The 15,175-nt window shown below is 46.6% G+C and overlaps 1 protein-coding gene across 1 annotated transcript in view; it reads left to right on the forward strand.

Annotated features, from left to right (window-relative positions):
• The first annotated feature begins 402 nt into the window (after window positions 1-402).
• LOC137437105 (neuronal cell adhesion molecule-like) overlaps window positions 403-15,175 on the forward strand; it is a 361,237-nt gene continuing 346,464 nt past the window's right edge. The window contains exon 1 of the mRNA XM_078786852.1: window positions 403-508. The gene's annotated coding sequence lies outside the window, so the exon portion shown is untranslated. The remainder of the gene's footprint in view (window positions 509-15,175) is intronic.

The raw sequence follows: 15,175 nt of genomic DNA on the forward strand, positions 1-15,175 counted from the left end.
CTTTGTTAATTCGCTGTTTTAGATCAGAATATCCTTTGTTAATTCACTGTTTTAGATCAAAATATCCTTTGTTAATTCACTGTTTTAGATCAGAATATCCTTTGTTAATTCACTGTTTTAGATCAGAATATCCTTTGTTAATTCACTGTTTTAGATCAGAATATCCTTTGTTAATTCTCTGTTTTAGATCAGAATATCCTTTGTTAATTCGCAGTTTTATATCAGAATATCCTTTGTTAATTCACTGGATGAGGCTCAGGCTCGCAAAGGCCGAGACGACACGTTTGCGCCATTAATGAATTGTTATTATTACCAACAGGTTGAAAGGCAAGAGCGCTCGGCAGAGGGGCCGATTAGAGCGGATGAGTGCGGGGTCATTGGTGTGGGGGCGGGATGATGGGCGTGGCCAGTCGGCATGAAGCCCCGCCCACTCATTGTGCCGCCGCAGCGCCTTTCACCACGAACGGCCGAGGGTCGCCGCGAGCCGGGACCGCGCGTGCCGCTGCAGGTGAGTTGTGGGCGCGTGCGTGCTGGGCGAAGCCGAGAACCCCGACGAGCCGCCGGCTGCCGATTTGCATCTCCACTGCGCGAACCATGCTCTTGCCGCGGCCCCTTTTGACTGTGCATGCCATCCTCGTGCCGGCGATATCACGGGCGCGTGCGATGCACGATTGTGTTGCTCGAGCCAAAGTCTATAAATCGGTGCTGCGTGTTCTGCCGAGACCTTTCTGAATGCTTGTTGCAAATATTTAATTTCTAGGTCAGATGTATAAATATTCCCAGATCGATGGTGAACGAACATACCTCCCTCCCTCCCTCCCTCCCTTCCCCCCCCCCCCCCCCCCCCACCCGTGGATAATTTCGTGTTTATTGGTAAAAAGGAAGATCGGCAATAACCGGTTAAAAGGCTGTTTGGAAGAGGATTCGCGAGGTGTGGTTATGGCACCTTCACCTTCGAACCCCATTGCCTGCACGTGGACTGTGTCGGTCACCCTCTCTTCATCTCTTCCAAATCACCCCAACACCACCACACCAACCACCACCATACCAACCAACACCACACCAACCACCATCACACAAACCACCACCACACCAACCACCACCACACCAACCACCACCACACCAACCACCATCACACCAACCACCATCACACCATCACACCACCACCACCACACCAACCACCATCACCCCAACACCACCACACCAACCTCCACCACACGAACCACCACCACACAAACCACCACCACACCAACCACCACCACACCAACCACGATCACACCAACCACCATCACACCAACCACCATCACACCAACCACTACCACACCAACCACCATCACACCAACCACCACCACACCAACCACCACCACACCAACCACCACCACACAAACCACCACCACACCAACCACCATCACACCAACCACCACCACACCAACCACCACCACACCAACTATCAAACACCACCACCAACCACCACAACCACCAATAACAACCACCAACAACCACTACAAACAGCCAAACCACAAACCACCACCAACAATCACCAAACACCATGAACTTCGGGTTTCTCTGCTGTTCCACGATCAGTGATAAAGAGTGAAATCGCTCGTGCTCAGACAAAGGCGGTGGGAGTCATGTTTATTGCTCCTCCAAGAGCCGCTCTATCCTGTCCGGGTGTCGGCTCTCCAGGGGTGTCCTTGAGTGGGTGTGCAGCACGTGGTCCATTGTTTAGGGCAGATGAGAGAGAGAGAGAGAGAGAGAGAGAGAGAGAGAGAGAGAGAGAGAGAGAGAGAGAGAGAGAGAGAGAGAGAGAGAGAGAGAGAGAGAGAAAGAGAAAGAGAAAGAGAAAGAGAAAGAGACCGAGACCACCACCACATCCACCATCGCGAGGTGGGGGGAGGACACAAACACAAAGGGAACACAAAGGGAAAGGGAAAGGGAAAATCACAAAGGGAAAGGGAAAGGGAAAGGGAATATGGTCCCCGAGAGTGGGAATATGGTCCCCGAGAGTGGGAATATGGTCCCCGAGAGTGGGAATATGGTCCCCGAGAGTGGGAATATGGTCCCCGAGAGTGGGAATATGGTCCCCGAGAGTGGGACTATGGTCCCCGAGAGTGGGACTATGGTCCCCGAGAGTAGGAATATGGTCCCCGAAAGTGGGAATATGGTCCACGAGAGTGGGATTATGGTCCCCGAGAGTGGGAATATGGTCCCCGAGAGTGGGAATATGGTCCCCGAGAGTGGGAATATGGTCCCCGAGAGTAGGAATATGGTCCCCGAGAGTGTGAATATGGTCCCCGAGAGTGGGAATATGAGTAACCATGGCATTGTGTGCAACACTTTATGTCCTTTTGTTTTCGAACATCATATTATTCACATCGCAGGTTCAGTATCGGGCTCTTCTCACCTTTGTAATCTTCACCACATTTGTGCTTTTCAGTTCAGATGTTTCAGTTTTTATGTGTTTTCTCACCTCCTGATGGTGTTGCCTCCATGATGTTTGTTGTTAGCAGCATGCGTTTTGGGTGGTGCCTCTTGGATGGCTATCCCGACTGAACAAAGGAAACTACAGTTGTGGTCTTGATAACACAATACGAACGGCATTTCACCTGAGCGTGACCCTGGCCAGCTGTGTGGCCACAAAAAGGTGTCCATGAACCTTGTTCAGCTGCCAAAGGGCTGTGGTGTTCGCTTGGGGTCTGCACGAGGTTATATGGCTTTAAAACACGTGATTCATTGCTCAGGGGTTAATGTTGAGCCACGAAGACCATTGTTATGTAAATTCTTTCAGATATCCAGACATCATAGGCCACAAGCTGGCCACTTCACTCAGCGGGCCGCCATAAGCTGGCCACTTCACTCTCAGTGGGCCCCCATAAGCTGGCTGCTTCACTCTTAGTGGGCCCCCATAAGCTGGCTACTTCACTCTTAGTGGGCCCCCGTAAGCTGGCTGCTTCACTATTAGTGGGCCCCCATAAGCTGGCCACTTCACTCTTAGTGGGCCCCCACAAGCTGACCACTTCACTCTTAGTGGGCGCCCATAAGCTGGCCACTTCACCCTTCGTGGGCCCCCACAAGCTCGCCACTTCACCCTTCGTGGGCCCCCACAAGCTGGCCACTTCACCCTTCGTGGGCCCCCACAAGCTGGCCACTTCACCCTTCGTGGGCCCCCACAAGCTGGCCACTTCACCCTTCGTGGGCCCCCACAAGCTGGCCACTTCACTGTTCGGGGGCGTCTGTATGTAACAGACCGTGATCGCATATTCCAAAGGTGTACCTTCCCACATGTCTGAGGATGCACGTCGTTGGGCGATCTAGATGCTGATTACAGCTAATGAGCAGTGGGAGCCGGATGAGAGAGACGAGCGTTTGGTGACATTTTTACACTCTTGGGCAGTCCGTGAATAAGTGGCTGCCAAAGGCTTGAATGGCAGCGTGGTATTTACCATGTTATCATGATAGATATGAAATTTGTCCTTGGCATTTGTGCTGAAAATTATTCCGCATCTTTGGCAAATCGCGGCCGCAGGACTCCAGCAAATGTAATGCTTTGTCCACTTAACCAAGGACGTTATTTCATTTTTCAAAATCCATTAAAAATGAATGAATGCGGAGAGTCGGTCTCGTCTCCAGATACAAGATTCCCACTTTCCTGGAGCACGCCTCCTTTATCCAGCAAACATATTGATACCGCCATTCCTACTTTATTTCCATTTGTCGAACCACATTCCGAAGCAGTTTCTTGGAAAGGGTCATACTGGGTGGTTTGCCATTGCCTTCCCAGTGTGTTTGATCCTTTTACATGTTTAACGTTAAACCACGAAGCAGCACGTAGCATTTTTACCATATTCTTTGGTGTGATTCTTGGCCTACGTTTGAACCACCGACCTCCGAGACTCAGAGTTGCCGCTCCAACTATTCTTCCACTAATTTAAGGCGGAAAGTTTTTGCCAGCCGTTCACGAACCAGCTGGCCATGTCTGACCGTCGACTGAAGGTGGCAGGAATTTTGTGAAGCAAACTTGCAGTTGGAACTGCAGTTGGAAAAAAGAAGAAGAAAAAGAAACAAACACAAATATCGTTTTTGCACTAAGTCAGCAAATTGCTAGGCCCAGGTGTTCAAACACACTTGTATAAATATTAGTGTACGTGTTCAGGATGCAGAAATTAGGATTACGTTGAAGTTAGGGTCACAATTGGAATCTTTTTCCTATTTATTTTTTGGTGCTTATTCCCTTTTACAAGAGCTTTGCAAGTTCATTTATGTGGACCCCAGAGACCCTTTTGGTAGATATTTCAACTCTGTGCTGCAGAATGCAACAAGAAAGAGCAATCAGAGATTGCAGACCCTCGCCAGGATGTGCTTTCAGTGGTTTTTAAGGCTTTTGTGTTAAAACAAATATGGCGGCCGAACCGCGTGACCGATGACGTCATAATAATTTTTTCTACACCAATTTATCCCTAGATTATGCTCAATAAATTTCATCTTGATCGGATGAAGTTTTGTAATTGTCGAATTATGATGTCATAATGGAGGCACCTATGACATTATCATTAACATATTTTATTCCCCATGGAGAGTTCTTTACAATGAGCCATGTCTCAATTTTTTCTATTCAGCACTTTCAGAGATATAGATGTGCAAAGTTTTTCCGTTTTTCCAAGATGGCGGCCGAACCACGTGACCGATGACATCATCATTATTATTTTTTTCTCCACCAGTTTATGCCGACATGGCGCTCAAGAAATTGCATCTTGATCGGATGAAGTTTTGTACTTATCGAATTATGACGCCATAATGGAGGCACCAATGACATCATCATTAACATATTTTATTCCGCATGGAGAGTTCTTTACAATGAGCCATGTCTCAATTTTTTCTATTCAGCACTTTCGGAGATATAGAGGTGCAATTTTTTTCGGTTTTTCCAAGATGGCGGCCAAACCACGTGACTGATTACGTCATCATTATTGTTTTTCTCCACCAGTTTATGCCGTCATGTCGCTCTAGAAATTGCATCTTGATTGGATAAAGTTTTGTACTTGTCGAATTATCAAATTATGACGTCATAATGGAGGCCTTGGGCCGAGAGTGTTAAAAATTGGGCACAGTCTATTCCAGGGCAAGACAAATATGTGTGTAAAGTTTGGCGATTCCATGTGCAACGGTGTAGACGTAGTACTGCGAACAAACAGACAAACAGACAGACAGACAAACCAACCGATCAACATACTTGCCGGAAAACAAACAGACAAACCAACCTATCAACATACTTGCCGGAATCTTTTCCGGCAAGTAATGAAAAATCACTCACAGCGTGACACTTGGCAAAACAGAACAAAGTAGAATGGGACTCAGTGGAGCATCCTTTTGACCTCAAAAATAATTAGTTAGTGAATTCAGTGACCTGATGTGCAAATCGTCTTCAAAGTTTAAGTTAATCGGATGAAGTTTGACAATTTTAGAAATTTGGTCTATGTTGACCTTTTGGCCTATGTTGACCTCAAAAATAGTTGGTGGTTGGTTTCACTAACCTGATATGAAAATCCTTTTCAAATTTCAAGTCAATCGGATGAAAACTGAGGATTTTAGAAATGTGAAAAAATTTGTTGACCTTTGGCCTATGTTGACCTTATGACTTATGTTGATCTTAAAAATAGTTGGTGGTTGGACTCAGTTAGCTCAGTGGTTCTTAACCTTTTTAAAGGCGCCGAACCCTAACGAAACCCACCGAACACTCGCGGTACCCCTCAAATTTGACCAAAAAATTAAGAAGAATTGCATCTTAATGCGTTTTCTGTTCTTCTTTTCGGGAGGCGATCTGGGAAATGCGTGGTTTTGTTTTGGCAAGGGCCACCCTCAAATCATTTTCGCATGCAAGCCTGCTCCTTTTCTTTGTTTTAATGTCCACCAGTTTCGAAAACGCATGCTCGCAGAGATACGTTGTAACGAACGGCGTGAGGATCTCAAGGGCAATTTTAGCGATGTGAGGATACCCTTCTATTTGGCGGCACCAAAACGTTGAGAGTGTTGTTGTGCCGAAGAGTTGCTGTTGAGTCTGGCTCTGCTGAAGTTCGATGAGGTCGTCGAGGTATTGGTCATTGACATCTGCCATTGCAACGTCGAAAGTAAACGGCTGCCGCACCCATGTTGGGTATTGCTCTTGGACGGGGAAGCAGCCGTCGAATGACTTTCCCAGCTCATCCAAGTGCATGGCATTCGCTTGCTTCAGCTCCCCCGGTACAGCAGTGCCTCCAACTTCAGACTCATCTTCGATCCCGCTCACGCACTTGTCCTGTAGCGAAAAGTTCGCGAAGTTGTCGTTCTCTGTTCGCCGCCTCCACAACGGTAACTTCTTTCGGAAAGCGCTCAGCTTTTCTTCAGATTCGATGACATTGACTCCACCGCCCAACATCTGGCAATTGAGATGATTGAGTGCGTCGAAGATGTCAGCCAAGTACGCCAAGGCGAGGATGAACTCTGACTCTTGGAAGTGCGTTGCATGGCAATGCTGGTGTTCTCGCAAAAACAGTACTGTACTGTACCCACCGTACCCAGTCATACCCAGCTGCTCCTGGACTCTGTGTCCTTTCCTCCTGACAAGGTAGAAAAGTTTCTGTCAACCCTCGACTCTGATTCTGCAACTGGACCTGACAGCATCAGCCCACGGGTCCTAAAATCCTGTTCTTCCGCTCTTTCACTCCCTCTCTCTGTTCTCTTCACCCTCTCTTTTGCTCAAGGTCATCTGCCATCTGCTTGATAATCAGCCAACATCACCGCTTTGCACAAAAAATGTGCAAAAACAGATCCTAGCATCTACACACCAATCAGCCTTCTCCCAATTATCAGCAAAGTCATGGAATCCATCATTGCTTCGGATATGAAATCTTTCCTCTTCTCCAATGGCTTGATCTCTGATCATCAATTTGGTTTCAGACCTGGTCACTCTACTCTGGACATGCTGCTTCTGCTTTCTCAACAATGGATGGAGGTCCTCAATGCCAAACAGGAAATTAGAGCTGTCTCCCTTGACATATCACGTGCCTTCGATACGGTCTGGCACCCCGCTCTGCTCACCAAACTCTCCTCCTTTGGTATCCATGGAAATCTCCACGCATGGCTGGCGGACTTCCTCTCTAGTCATAGTCAATGTGTGGCCCTGAATGGGTTTCTCTCATCTCCTCTTCCTGTTCAGGCTGGAGTTCCCCAAGGCAGTGTTCTGGGCCCTGTGCTTTTTCTGGTCTTCATCAGTGATCTCTCTGACTCTCTTGAAAATCCTCTCTATCTCTTTGTTGATTGATGACTCTACTCTCTGTCGCTCCATTCCTCATCCCTCAGATCGGCAGTCTGCAGCCTCCTCACTCTCTGCAGACCTGGACAAAATCACAGACTGGGCAAACAAGTGGAACATGTCTTTCAATCCTGACAAATCTCACTCCGAAAAGACCGACTGGACAACACTCCCATCCACTTTATGAATAATCCTCTCCAAGACGTTCTGTCACTCAAGCTTTTGGGTCTCACTATCTGCCATGATCTTTCCTGGGAAAACCACATTTCAAATCTGGCCTCCAAAGCCAGTCGCCGACTGGGCATCCTCCGTCGTGCGTTGTCCTTCCTTGGCACCCCTGAGCTCCTCACCACATACAAGGCTTTCATCCGCAGCTCAATGAAATACTGCTCTCCCCTCTGGGCTGGTGCTCCTGCCTCACACCTAGCTCGTCTTCACGCTGTTGAAACCAAAGCGTTCATAATCATTTGAATCTCCCGCGATGAAGCTAGCTCCAAGGGCCTTTCACTCTCTCATCGCAGGCAGGTTGGTGGTCTTTCTGTCTTCTACCGACTCCTCTCTGGCCTTGCCCCCCCCCCCCCAGCTCTCTCTGGGCTCTGTCCCCCAAATATTCCGACAGGTCGCACAAGATCTGCCTGCAACCCTCTTATGGTTAAACTGCCAAAATCAAGACTCTCTTCTCACCGTCACTCCTTCATTCCTCTTTTCTCCCGCCTCTGGAACAAACTCGCTCACTCTCTTCAATCCCACTCCACCCTCCAGGTCTTTAAAACAGCTGTTCACCACCATCTCTTATCTTCCCCCATCCAAAACCTTGGTCTTTTCTACCCCTGCTAATTTCACCCCAAATCCACTTTTTTGAAATACCAACTTCTGTCCTGGAAGTCCTTGGTGTCCTTGTGTTTTATACTTCTCACACCCCCCCCCCCTTCCCACGCCTCCTCCCCCCAAGCCCTCTCCCTCCCACACATCCCCCTGCTCTCAAATGTTGTGTTTGTGTGCTTCCCCTGCTCTCTCCATCTTGTCTTCCGCTCCCTCTTTTCATATATTTTGTTTGTCTGTTTGATTTGTTTATGAAATAAATGTTAGCTCTTTCACGAGCCTCGATTCTGTATACAAAAAAAACAAACAAAAAAAAAACAGGGCTAATTCTACACTTTACGCAAAAACACGGCTCACTACCTTCCCTCGTGATAACCATCGAACGTTAGAGTGGTAGAGAAGGACTTCGAATTCAGAGCCGATTTCATTGCACATCTCTTTGAAGATGCGATGATTCAGTGCATGGCTTCGCACGTAATTCACAGTTTAAACGACGATTTTCAGAACATTGGCCAGTTTTGGAGGCAGGGTTTTTGATGCCAGCGCGTGTCTGTGCAGGACGCAGTGTGTGACGATGATGTGTGGTGCATCGGCCTTCACCAGCGCTCCAAAACCGGAGTTGCATCCCAGCATGGCTAGAGCTCCGTCCGAGGAAACTGCAGACACCATGTTCCACGAGAGGCCGTTGCTTCTGAAGAAATCGTCCAAAAGCTTCTTCACGTCAGCTGTCTTCGTCGTTGTTGTGAGAGGCTTGCAGAACAGAAAGTCTTCCTTGATCTCGTCTCCATTTGACATAACGCACAAATAAGATGAGCTGGCTCAAATTCGAAACGTCTGTGGTGTCGTCGAGTTGAAGGCTGAATTTCGTCGGCCTCGCGACTAAATCTGCAACTACCTGGGTGAGGATGTCGTCGCTCATGTCGTCGATTCTGCATCTGATGGTGTCATTTGAGAGTGGAACGAGAGACAACTTGTTTTCAGCAGCTTTTCCCAGCATGATGTTGGCCATTTTCAACGCGGCCGGTTTGATGAGTGTCTCGCCAACGGTGTGCGGTTTTGCCCTGCTTTGCGATCAGGTACGCAACTTCATACGACGCGGTGAGGATCGGTCTGTCAATTGGAACGAAGCCGAGAGTGGGCAAGGTAGCACTTGCGTCAAATCGGACTCTCTTCAATTTGAATTCATCCAGCGTTGCGTCTTTGTACTGCCTCTCGCCGTGCAGTTTTTTTGAAGTGTTCTCGTAGTTTTGCTGGTGCTAGGCTGGAGTTGCTCAACTTGACATTGCAAAGCATGCATTGAGGACGCTGAGTTTCGTCCCGTTCCGTCAAACACGTGAAGTCGTACTGCACGTAATCCTCCGACCACTTCCTTTTTTTGCTCGACATACTGCAAAAAAAAAACAGTAACAAACTGATCTTAATTGAGTTCGGGTAAATAATTATATGACAAAAATAAAAAAAGGAACTTGCTTAAATATAATCAGTACCCCTCTGAAAACTGAGAAATTTTAACGAAGAAAACACAACTTATAGTTACGATGATGGGATTTATTATCTACTCAACTCTACGTCACCTCAAATCCCATTATAATATTACATAGAAAACTGCGAATTGTTAGTTTTGAATTGCGACCAAAGGAGTTATATCACCTCCACCTAATTTTCTGAGTAATTTAATCATATTTTATAATCACCATCCACTTTTGACTTTAATATAACTCTGAACCCGCCCTGCATATCCACAAACATTTCCAACTTACTTTTCAATTAATCAGAAACTCCAAAGTAAGGCACGACCAATGATGCACGGCACACGGCAAGCTAATCGAGGCTATTCACTGGAATTTCCGAACACCTGCAAAGTCCAAAATCCAGTCAGTAAGTAGGCAAGTAAGCACCATCAACAGAATAATAAGCAAGTTGCTCATTGATTCAACTTACTACAGTCAGTGTGAAACAACTTATCTTAAACAGACCAGATAAACCATGAATGGGATGGGAATACAATTACAAATAACATTTCCATTCGTTCGTAACATGCATAGCAAAATAATAATAATATTAATAATTAGCGTAATTACACATAGATTCAAAATTGATACACAACTAAAAACAAAAACAAAAACAAATTGCAATGCGTTTCGGAGGACCTCCGCCGAACCCCTGAGACTGGCTCATTGAACCCCTGGGGTTCGGTTGAACCCAGTTTAAGAACCACGGAGTTAGCTAATATGACAATCCTTTTCAAATTTCAAGTCAATCGGATGAAAATTGAGGATTTTAGAAATTTGAGAAAAGTGGTTGACCTTTGGCCTATGTTGACTTTTTGACCTTTTGACCTCAAAAATATATAGTATTTTGTCGGACCACGAACTCTATCATTTGCTGAAGCTTCGTGAAGATCGTTTTCAAATTGTGACCTGTAGGCAAGGATAAGTGAGCGGACAGACAAACACGCACACACAAACTGGAGTGATCAACATACTTCATACAACATACAAACAACATACAATATACTAAGTTTCCATTTTGTTTTCATTTGACGTTCACAAATGATTCTTCGAATTAGGGTGGGTCATCAGGTGAAGGTGCCTACCATGTCAGGTAACCCCCCACCCGTTCAACCAGGTACCTTTGATAATAGTAGGCCATTGAATAAGTCTAAAATTGATATAAAATTTCTCCCTCCGTTCATCTCCACCCTCACCTTTTGTCATCAAAATGATAAATAACCTATGCCACCGGAAGGTAGACGGAGGTTATGTTTTCAACAATGTGTCTGTAAGCAGGATATGTCAAAGTTATGGACGGATTGGGACCAAATTTGATTGACAGGTTGGGTATCTGACAAGGACGAAATGATTCGATTTTGCTGAAGATCCGAATCCGGATACATTTTTAAAGCGATTCTTCTTCATCATTGAGAAATATGACCAAAAGCGTAAACTGTTCAGCCTTGCGGAGGTACGCGTTCTACCGATGGTGTTCGAATGTCTGTGCTGCTCGACCTGAGAGTCAGATCACTGCTGCCAAAGCCACCTGGCAGCAAGGATTACACTGGGTGGGTTGCCTTTGTCTCTCCCAGCAGTAGTCGGGACAGAATATTGCAATTTGTTCAGCGCAACACCCATGATGAGGTCCTGCAACATCAACCTGCAACATCCTGCATCATCATCCTGCAACATCCTGCAACATCCTGCAACATCCTGCAACATCATCCTGCAACATCTTGCAACATCATCCTGCAACATCCTGCAACATCCTGCAACATCATCTTGCAACATCCTGCAACATCATCCTGCAACATCTTGCAACATCATCCTGCAACATCCTGCAACATCATCCTGCAACATCATCCTGCAACATCATCCTGCAACATCATCCTGCAACATCATCCGGCAACATCCTGCAACATCATCCTGCAACATCATCCTGCAACATCATCCTGCAACATCATCCTGCAACATCATCCTGCAACATCCTGCAACATCCTGCAACATCCTCCTGCAAAATCATCGTGCAACATCCTGCAACATCGTCCTGCAACATACTTCAACATCATCGTGCAACATCCTGCAACATCATCGTGCAACATCCTGCAACATCATCATGCAACAGCCTGCAACATCATCGTGCAACATCCTGCACACGAAACGCCAATCGGGCAGTTTATAGTCGAATCAGGAATCAAACCCACATGACACAGTTGAAAGTTGAGTTCATGATACACACACCACATAACACCAAATGTACACCACATAAGGAAGATGTAGGCCATTGGATATTAAACGACTGATGTCACGGAAAAGGTAAAAAATCATGTCATTAAAGTGACTACCTTTTGATATATCTCGTAGACAATCTTTGGATTATCGGTGTTATTGAAGATTGGTTAAAAAATAAGTGGATTTTAAAAAATGTTGTTAAAAAGTGAAATACATATTTTTTTTACTACACTTTAATTTTCACCTTCAGGAATTTACAATCAACGTTTCATGAAGCGTCTGAAAAATTGTTACCTGATCCTTTAGAAGAGCATTTGCAGAGCAGGGCGAGGCTCAGGTGTTCCGATACACAATAGTCACCGGTGCTCTCTTTCTGAAGTCCATCTTGTTTGATGGGATGAAAGGTCTCCAGATGATCTCCTGGTTTTTCCTTCTCCTCTGAAGTTAATGAAACGTTTCTTTCTTCTTGAACACGAATCCTTACCTGTCCCTTTCTCCTGCACCTCCATGCTGTGCTTTGTGCCTTCCCTTCTCTTTTCATTCCCTTTCCCTTTAATAACGTCTCTCCATCTTTGAGCCATCATTGGTCCAGCACAGTCAGGACGGTTTTCATGAAATGAACCAAACTGAAATGTAGGTCACATGGTGTATCCGCTGTACCGTTACCTATTCAAATGCATCTCTCAGGTATTGTGTGAATTCAAATGAAGGTAAAGGGAATGTACAAGGATAAGTGTTGGGCCTTGGATTTTCAGCCTTTTTATTACTTCAAAAAAATCTTCCCTGCTGTTTTACTTCAGAAGGGCTTTGAGCTTTGTGTGGATAATTCAGGTGAAGGCTGTATATTATTACACAGGCCAGGTGCATAATATCGGTTCCGTCTGCACAAATTGACCCCGTTACTCACAGGAAAAAAATTCCAGTGCACCTATATGAAATGAGAAATGAAAACAAACATCATATTGTTTGGTCATATCAATATTTAGTGTTTGATAAACATGAAATCGACTTGAGAATGTCAACACATGTGTGCAAGATGTCTCCAGGGGCTTAAAAAGGGGGGGGGGGTCAAAACTCAGGTGGCAGCTCAGTATCTGGTGTGGCCACCTGTCACACGTTTGGCAATGGTTCCTCATTGAGGACTCAAGATGGTTTAACAAAAGCTTGAGGATGTCATTCCAGATCTGTACCAAGGCCTGCCACACTCCACAGTTGGGCCAACGTCGCCGGTTGGTTTTGAACACTGCGCAATCCATTTCATCCCACACGTATTCCAATGGAGAAAGATCAGGTGAAACAGCTGGCGAGGGCAGAGTGGGAATGTTCTCTTGTGCAATGATGTCGGTGACCACGTGTGCGATGTGAAGGTGCACGCTATCCTGTCGAAGTGTGATGTGACGTGTGAGCCTGCAGGAACGTGAGGATGGAGAAACGTCACCAGGATTGTGCCCAATAGTCAAGAAACTGCTTCGGCAGCCAGATGCAACCGTTTGTCTGTCTGCGAGCAGGATATATCAAAAGGTTATGGTCTTATTCCTACAAAATTTGGTGGACACGTTGGGGAGGTGAAAAGGAGGAATTGATTCCATTTTGGTGCTGATCGAGCCTATCAGTGGGTGACACAAACGTAAACTGCTCTGCTTGGCTGCCAAATGCACTCGACCGAGTGTCATTCTAGTTTTTACATGTCATGCCAAGCTCAATATCAATCACTTCTATTACCCAATTGAACTCTTAGATGCAGGCGTCAAAAATCCTACATAAACGCAGCCACTGGGCCTCGGAGGCCTAAAAGGATGTATTCGTGTAATGTTTTTTTTTTTAATCGATTTTTTTTCCTTAATATCCTTTTTCAATCCAAGTCGATGCTCATGGATGTGTATTTGCTCAGAGGGGAAGGGGGGAAAGGGAGGGGGAAAGGGAGGAGGAGGGGGAGGGGAGGGGATGGGGGGAAGGGAGGGGGAAGGGGAGGGGGAAGGGTAGGGGGGGGGAGGGGAAGGGGGAGGGGGGAAAGGAAGGGGGGGAGGGGGAGGGAAGGGGAGTGGGGAAGGGGAGGGGAGAAGGGGAGGGGGTAGGGTGGAGGGTGAAGGGGAGGCGGTAGGGGGAAGGGGAGGAGGGAAGGGGAGGAGGGGAGGGGAGGGGGAGGGGGGGAGGGGAAGGGGAGGATGGAGGGGGAAGGGGGAGGGGAGGGAAGGGGAGGGAGAGGGGGAGGGGGAATGGGAAGGGGAGGGCCAGTTAACAATGACGTTGCAGTTCTCATGGGAGGAGAGCAGCACAACAATCGCGACATCGTCCTGCATCTTCGCAACAACAGCACGAAGCGGATTTTGGAGACTCACCGATACTGTGACGCCCTCCAGTACCAGCGTTGCCGGGCGGGGGAAGGGAGACCCGTACATTCCCAACCCGTACATTTGCCCTCTCGACTCAAGCTCACTCGGACAAAAGCCTCGCACAAATTACACCGTGAAGGCCCAATGGCCATGTCTATGCCACAAATCAAGTACATGAGCGAGTCTGGCACACTGAATTGAAAATACATATAGAACGCTCCTACTCCGTGAAAAGTGTAGCCGCCGTGTCGCCATCTTGGTTAACACGACTCGACCGACTCGCTTCGCGGATCTCGTTTGTTTTGAACGTGTCCCAGATTTTAAAAGCCAGACAAATGTTAAAATGCCATTTTGTGCGGCAATAAACTGCTCCAATCAGTTAAGGAAGGGTTGTGGAAAGACGTTTCACAGCTGTTTCAAAGACGTTTAATTCATATCGCACAAAATCGACAAAAATCGACACAAAACACGATCGCACAAAAGGTGAAAAAACGCAATCGCTTTTCGCTCTGAATTACGTGCAAACGTGTGACGGAAATCACCATCGCCCAGCATCGAGTGCCAACCAAGATGGCGCCCAGTAGCTTCATCTCCACCTATGTGGTGTGAATGGAAATGGTCATTCCATATATTTTCCGTTCAGTGGTCTGGCAGCGAGGATGGAACATCACGTGATCGCTCTGAGCGAATCAGTGAGCTGCTCTGGCACAGGCTGAGATTCCATGTATAATGTTCCTCGCTGAAATGCGCTGAGGTAAATATGAATAAAAAATATGGATCTCATTAAATATTTTTAGGTAGGCCATGTCCTTCCCAGGCTCAATGGCCATGTCTATGCCAAATATCAAGCATGTGAGCCTCTCCGTTTAGGAGTCTATCGGTAACATACACACACACACACACACACACACACACAAACTGTGTTTTATTTATATAGATGTATATGTCCACAACTGTCAAAAATCCTACATAAACGCAGCCATTGGGCCTCGGAGGCCCAACGGATG

Source organism: Myxine glutinosa, chromosome 11, assembly GCF_964187855.1.
Source record: "Myxine glutinosa chromosome 11, kmMyxGlut1.1, whole genome shotgun sequence".
In the NCBI taxonomy this organism is placed as follows: Eukaryota; Metazoa; Chordata; class Myxini; order Myxiniformes; family Myxinidae; genus Myxine; species Myxine glutinosa.